Raw genomic sequence first — 7,276 nt, 5'->3', positions numbered from 1 at the left:
GTCCGGTTTTAAAAAAATAATTCCGTGTTAGTAATGACTTTAAGGTCTAATATAACTAATGTTTCTAGAGGTTATAAAATGTCCAAGCCAAAGGATGCTAATTGCTTATTTAGGTTTCATTAGAAATTGAGTTTTTGTTTTTTTGCTATAATTGCTTTTTTTAATAATTCAATTTCATGATAAACAGACCCCAAAATAAAGACCAGTTTGTAAAACTGGCCCATTTTAATGTTCTTTACGATAGAATAAATAATTCTCTCGATGACTGCAGACATGTAAGCTGTTTGATAGCACTCAGAAACAGCACAGTAAAGGAGCTGATTGGTGTATAGTCTTCAACAATTACAAAGAGTTACTTGTATGAAATTGCTGTCAAACCAGGAAGACTGCATTTATGCCCCCATCATTTTCAGGACTGGTTGGTAACCTGGGAATATTTTCCCCAAATAACCTTGCCTCCTTGTGTCACAAGGCCCAGCTCATTCACGTTCACCTCGATGGCAGCACCTTTGGTTATAACACCCAAAGTTGTATAAAGTGGGGAGAAGGGATTCTTCTTTACACCAAGTATTGGCAGCTTTCCGTTCAGGATGTGTTAGGTGGGCCTTCTTGAAACGTACGTCCATTGGCCTAATGAATCTCATATTTAGGTGGTTTTCAAGTAAAGCCCTCTCTAACAAAGCAGACTTTAGTAACCATCCTCTTCCATGCTTTTGTCTTTCTCTTTCCTGTTCGAATAACTTTTAATACCTGTTTCTCCCTGGGCACGAACTTTGGGCAGAGGGACTTCCCATTTTCCCACTTTCTCTTTTCGTTTTTGTTTAATCATACTGGAAAGTACTTTGGCTCGTGACTGTCCCTCTCTGTCTAGTAGGTATGCAGATACTGCTCCTTGTGGAGTCTTTTAGTCATTCTTTTGTTTGGTGTTTCGTTTTTCATGCATCATGATAGTTTTTTTAATTTGTGTTTTCTCAGCATGGTGCTGTTTATGGTAGAGCTTAGCCTTCAGACCAACCATCTTTTTTTGCCTTCTTTGAATGTTCATGAACCTCTCGGCCTGCCTTCTTTCTCTTTTTCTCACGGTAATCCAAACGATATCCATAGAGCTTCCAGGGTAACTCAATATACATTTTGTGGCATGGTGACAGCCGCTGGGCCCCCGGGTGCAGTCCCCCACGCGAAGAAGCTCTCAATTCTCGGGTCTCAGAGACTTGCTAGAAATTGAGTTTAAGGGTTTAAAATCTCAATATATGTAGGAATAACTTGGTGGTATTTCAGAAGGACCCCTGGAATACCTCAAAATATTTGAAATTGCATGGGAAGCATCATAAAATTAGTGATGAAAACTTCTAGGGTATATTGTGTGGATAAACAATGGTTGTAAATTAAACAAATAGTAGGGGCTATGGGAAACCCAAGATGGCTGTTTGGTTCTTCCCTGCTCTCTGGCTAATCAATATAACAGATTGAGAGTCAGAATCTATCGTAGAAAATGAATGCTGTAGGCTTATGTATTTGACACTGCATTCCTTCCCAGGTGGCAGGACAATGGCATATACTGGGAGCAATACATTCACCACCATTTTTACATTTCTGAATGCAGATAGCTGCAAACAGAAACATACACAAGTCAAAAATATGATTTACTAAACAAATCCTATCATAAAACGCAGAAATGTTCATTAGAGAAATAAAATGACAGTTAAAAATCAGTGATGAAAGGATCTTTTCCCTTAACATTTTATCCAGAATATTTCCAATGTCACTACTTATTCTTGATTTTAATGGTTGTATAATGTCCCATTGATAAAGTGCATAGTGATTTAACTTTCCTCCAATTAGACATCATATTGCTTCTCATTTTTCTCTTTGACCAATATGTTATCATAGCTGCTCATTTTAACTAATAATTTATAAAAAGGAAAAATATATTTGAATGAGGAGAGCTGCTATCATTTAAAAAACTAACCAGGTTTGAAAGCAGTGGCACCCCACCTTGGGAGGTTCTAAATTGGTTGGTCTGAGATGGGACCATGAAATTAGTAATTTTTTAAATCCTTCTCCTGACTCCTCTTTAAAACTAGAAGACCAGGACTTAAAGACTGGCTATTTATCCTGGCAATTGCAGTGGACAGACTGGAAAATACAATATATCTGCTTCCTCTGCTAACTCGAAAGAACAAGTTGAAAGGATTTGGCATTTTACTCAGATTTCTTTTCTTTTTTTAAAGATATCACTTAAAATAGAAACAAATAAAGCAAAAATAAAAACAAGGAAAATGTTCTTTGTCTTAAATTTGAATTCATATTCACAAGATAATGGAGGTGTTAGCACTGAGTATTCCTCTTACGTGTGTTGCAGTGTTTCCCTCTCCAACCAGAAGGACAAGAGCAAACGTTTGGTCCCACACATTTTCCTCCATTCATGCATATGGGATCACAGATACCTTAAGGTAAAAAGATGAAATGTCAGGTCTTCAAAAGCAATAGTTTAGCTATTTAATGTGTTTTATTTACCTGTAGTTGGCAAATACATGTAGTGGTGTCTTACTTTTTTGGCATCTCCTACCAGTGTATCCTTCACGACAGGTACACACATTATTTCTCACGCAGTGGCCACCATTCTTACAGGGAGGGTGACAGATAGCTAAAAGAATACATGGCAGCAATCTGTGAATATTACACATTCAATTGCTATATATTACATATTGCATCGTGTGCTTGTTATCTGTGGGGCCATAAGGCAGAGAGATGTGCTATTAAAATAAAAGATCACAACTGCAAGTACTAAAATCACCCCTTCTAAATCAAAATACAATTCTTGGAGCTATAAGCTGCTAGTGGGTTAGCACAGTTTGCAATGTATTGGGGAATTGGTCATAACAAATGCAGTCTTTGGTATTATAGTGCACATAGTATGAACCTTATCTTATGTTTTACCACACTTTAAGTAAAGAATGAAATGATCTGACCAAAACCAAGAAAATATGTCATAACCTAGCTCTGTGTAAGAATTTATCTGTTCCTGTGGAAATCAGAAAAATCTAAATAATCTGTCACATAATATTTGGAAAATACTTTAACTTTTAAATACCTACCGAGGTAATGAGTGCAGAGCTTTATATGTGACTTTTCTGTGACTGTTTGGTAAAAATCTTTTAAACAGTAAATCCTTGGCTTTGTTAGGAATATTTATTGGGTAATCTTGAACATACAGTAGTATTCTATGAAGCTCAGAATCTAATATCTTTTATGAAAGGATTATTATATTGCTTCATGTTTCTTCTAGCTATGACAATTAAATGTGGTTGTTTTAAAAATAATAATACATAGGCAATTTTAAATTTAATTTTTCCTAAATGATAAATAAATAAATTTTAGTGTGTGTTTTAAAAATGAATGTCAAATAATGGTGAGGGCTGTTGCTATTTTTTATTATGGAGAAATACTCTCCTAGTTAACTGTTGGCATATAAGTTTTATTTAAAATATTTTTTACTGATTTCAGAGAGGAAAGGAGAGGGAGAGAGAGAGAGAAACATGAATGATGAGAGAGAATCATTGATTGACTGCCTCCTGCATGCCCCCTACTGGGGATCAAGAGACAATCCGGGCATGTACCCTTGAATGGAATTGAACCTGGGACCTTTCAGTTCGCAGGCTGACGCTCTATCCACTGATCCAAACCAGCTAGGGCATGCATATAAATTTTTGAGAATTGCCCGGCCAGTGTGGCTCAGTGATTGAGCTTCCAATGACCCAGGAGGTAATGGTTCTATTCCTGGCCAGGGCACATGCCTAGGTTTTGGTCTCGATCCCCAGTAAGGGGCCTGCAGGAGGCAGTTGATCAATGATATCTCTCATCATTGATGTTTCTATATTTCTCTCCCTCTCCCTTCCTCTCTGAAATCAATAAAAATATATTTTAAAAAAATTTAGAAAATAAAATAAACTTAAAAATTTTTAGAGAACTTTAAAATTATATTTTACATCTACTTCAAATAGTATAAGAGATGTAAGCTTTTCGTTTCCCTTATAACATTCTCCACTTAACATTATATCTATAACTCATAAACTTGGGCTTAAACATAGTCTCCTAATTTTCAAGATTTGCCTTATCTCTGTCTTTACTTTCTTCTCTTTTTCTATTTAGTTTCTTATAGGAAATTTGAATTATAGGAACTCGTTTCCAATGTGCATATATCTAGTATTAAAATGATGTGTTTTTTTCCCTCTGCCTCAATTGCCACCTTCTAGCCAACATCCAAATAAAAAATTGGAATAAAATCAAAGTGTAACAGGACAAAAAAAAGTATACATTTTAGGAATTAAGTTCTGACATGTTCTGACATCTGCAAGTTTGTTTATTTTGTTTGTTCATTTGTTGCTTTTTGTTTTTTACTAAAAAATCTACCCTACACTTTGCATTAGCTAAAAAAACATGAAGATCAGAAGATGCATTTTAAATTTCATTTATTGACATTAATTCACGTCTACACTGACAACTTCAGGCATGCCCACTATTCTGAAAAACCCATAGCATTAACATTATGAGGGAAAGTATTAAAATAACAGGCCATAAAGGGGAAATGATGCATTTTTATGTTCACATATCACCTTGCATAGTGCTGTGCATATCTGGCTCTTCATAAATGTTTAATAAAACTGAAGTCAAGAGAGATCATGAGATAAAAGTGATCTAAAAAAAAATAGCATCTTTCCTTTGGAACTTGTCTCTTTATATTTACTCAGATCTCTGTTTATGTCTAACTTCCCCTTAGCCTTTTCATTTATAAAGAAAGAATAATTACCATTCTGACACTGTGCGCCAAAGAATCCATTTGGACAGCGGCAAGTGTTCGGCTTATTACAGGAACCACCATTGAGGCAAACAGGGTCACACAAAGCTAATGAATAGCAGGAAGGAGAGAGACCATAAAAGTTTTATTATTTAAAAAAAAATGAAAGCTTCATGGAAGTGCAAAATGGTGCATAATGAAATATTTTTTATTTTTACTGCAAATAAAACCCATAACTTACAATTAGTTAGAATTTGCCAAATACAAGAGGAATAAAATAACTGGATAAAGCTTTGAAAGTCTGTTCATCAAGCTTACAAATAATACCAAGCTAAGATTATGGTTAGAATTCAGAATGCCCTTGTTAAGCTGAAAGGGTGACTAGAAGTTAGGAGAAGGCAGTTCAATAGCTCAAACAGGATGGTCTGTAATCGCGCAAGTACAAGTGGCCATGTGGATCTCTTTACGTCTCCTTCCCAATTCATAAGGAACACTGCACTCAAGTCCTAGCACACTAAAAAACAATCTTTGTTTTTGCTTCTTTACCTTTGCTTCATTTTAAAAGGTACCCCCAATTACATTTTTCTTTTTAAGAATTCATTTATTGGGTTACACTGGTTAAAAACAAATTTCAAGTGTATAATTTTATAATACAACATCTGAATACTGCATTGTGTGCTTACCACCCAAAGTTTAGTTTCCTCCCATCACCATATACTTGATACCCTTTACTTCTTCGTTCTTCCCCAACCTCCGTCCCCTCTGGTAACCACCATTCTGTTGTCTGTATCTGCAAGTTTGTTTATTTTGTTTGTTCATTTGTTGCTTTTTGTTTTATACCCCACATATGAGTGAAACCCTTTTCCCTCCAAAATGACTTGCCAAAATTAATTTTCCTCTTCTCTGCTTCCAAGAAACTGTACATTAATTACATAATTTATTATAACTCAACTTGCATCAGAGTCTTTTTAATAATGCAATCCTGTTCTCCTTCACTAATGATATGCTCCTTAAAAGCAGGGCAAAATCAGATTGATCTTTGTTTCCCTTTGCATTATGCTTCGCACATAGTTGGCAAGCTACAAATGTTGAATTAAATCTATGTTGAAAAAAGTCATTAGAATACAATGTATTAGATGAAACATAGATAATTGCAAACACTGCTGCCAAGAAGTAAGCCTGATTTTGTGATAAATGAATTATTTGATGGTGCCCACTTAACTCAAAATTGCTTGAATGTTTAATGAAATAGAATGTCTGTGATTTTAAAAAAATCCCACAACAACTTGAGGTCTAGAAGATGCAACACAGATATGTCTCTCCACCATGAGGCAAGTGGATGAAGAAAATATAGAAGCAAAAATAAAAAAATATATATTGGTCAGGTTGGATGACAATAAAGCTGTTATATCGTCTATGGTTTAATATAAGAAGAAAAAGAATGAAGATAAAAGATAGGTTTTTAAAAATATGTCTGAAATAAAAACTTCATACCAATCTTGTCAGATTAGTTTTATGATTTGGGGTACAAGTCTTTAGGATATTGATGCATTTAAATTTTCTTTTAACTGATATTTATTGAAAATATTTTTTATTTTACCTGTACTGCAGATGGGGCCATACTAGCCAGGCTTGCACTGGCAAACATCTGGTGTAAGGCATTCACCTCCATTTTCACAGTGCTTGTTACAAACCACTAAGATCATAGGACACAAATAAAAGAAAGGTAGACTGGGCTTGGAATTGGTCATGTTATTGATTATTACCTGGTTAGCTCAGAACTGCCTATTACATCTTTAATGAATAAAATCAGAAAGAAAGATAAAAATAATTTTTCCATTGGCTTTACAAGGTCTCGATTTCTCACATCAAGTTATTTTTATTTTACTTATTTTGCTGATAGAGATGGGAAAGTAGGAAACCATTGAGCTGAATGGTAAACAAGAAATGGCCATTTGGAAAAATTATTAGTTACTAATGAAAGTAATCACAGGCATAAATTAAATGAGATACATTTATATGTAATTCAACAAACTGAATTCCTGTCATCTAAAAAAAAAAAAAAAAGGAGAAATGGTCATGAATAAGGCCAAAAAAAAGAGTTGCTTATAAGAAGAAACTTTTATTTTAGTTTTGTTACCCAGCACTCTCAGTAGTATGCTGAATGGTAACTGTCATAATAAATCACAAATGTGTGGTTTTTCCTTGGGGTTGGGTTTATATCAATTAGCATTAAAGCCATCAACTGTTCAAAGGAGCACTTTCATTATATGAGTCCACAAGAGCTTTGCTTACTTGTTTTGCACCTTGGTCCCACAAAACCATACGGACAGGTACAGAGGTTTCCAGCCAAGCAGGTGCCACCATGTTGACAAGGTGGGCTACAATATTCTGCAGACACAGATTATGTTATTAAGTCAGCTCTCAATTTTTAAAAAAGTCAGTTTTTGTTTATAAAATACAGCCACAATAAAAGCT

At 34.8% G+C, this 7,276-nt stretch overlaps 1 long non-coding RNA gene and 1 pseudogene across 1 annotated transcript; both read right to left on the bottom strand.

Annotated features, from left to right (window-relative positions):
- Positions 1-206: 206 nt before the first annotated feature.
- LOC107181368 lies at positions 207-2,394 on the bottom strand (annotated as a pseudogene).
- Positions 2,395-2,558: 164 nt separating this feature from the next.
- LOC102769686 lies at positions 2,559-6,488 on the bottom strand. The gene is made up of 3 exons (XR_001512376.1): positions 6,399-6,488; positions 4,811-4,906; positions 2,559-2,647 (listed from the first exon to the last, which is right to left on the bottom strand). It is a non-coding gene; the product is annotated as an uncharacterized LOC102769686 (long non-coding RNA).
- Between the last annotated feature and the right edge of the window lie 788 nt (positions 6,489-7,276).

Source organism: Myotis davidii, unplaced genomic scaffold (assembly GCF_000327345.1).
Source record: "Myotis davidii unplaced genomic scaffold, ASM32734v1 scaffold168, whole genome shotgun sequence".
NCBI classification, from domain to species: domain Eukaryota; kingdom Metazoa; phylum Chordata; class Mammalia; order Chiroptera; family Vespertilionidae; genus Myotis; species Myotis davidii.
This window is presented reverse-complemented; position numbering and strand designations above follow the sequence as displayed.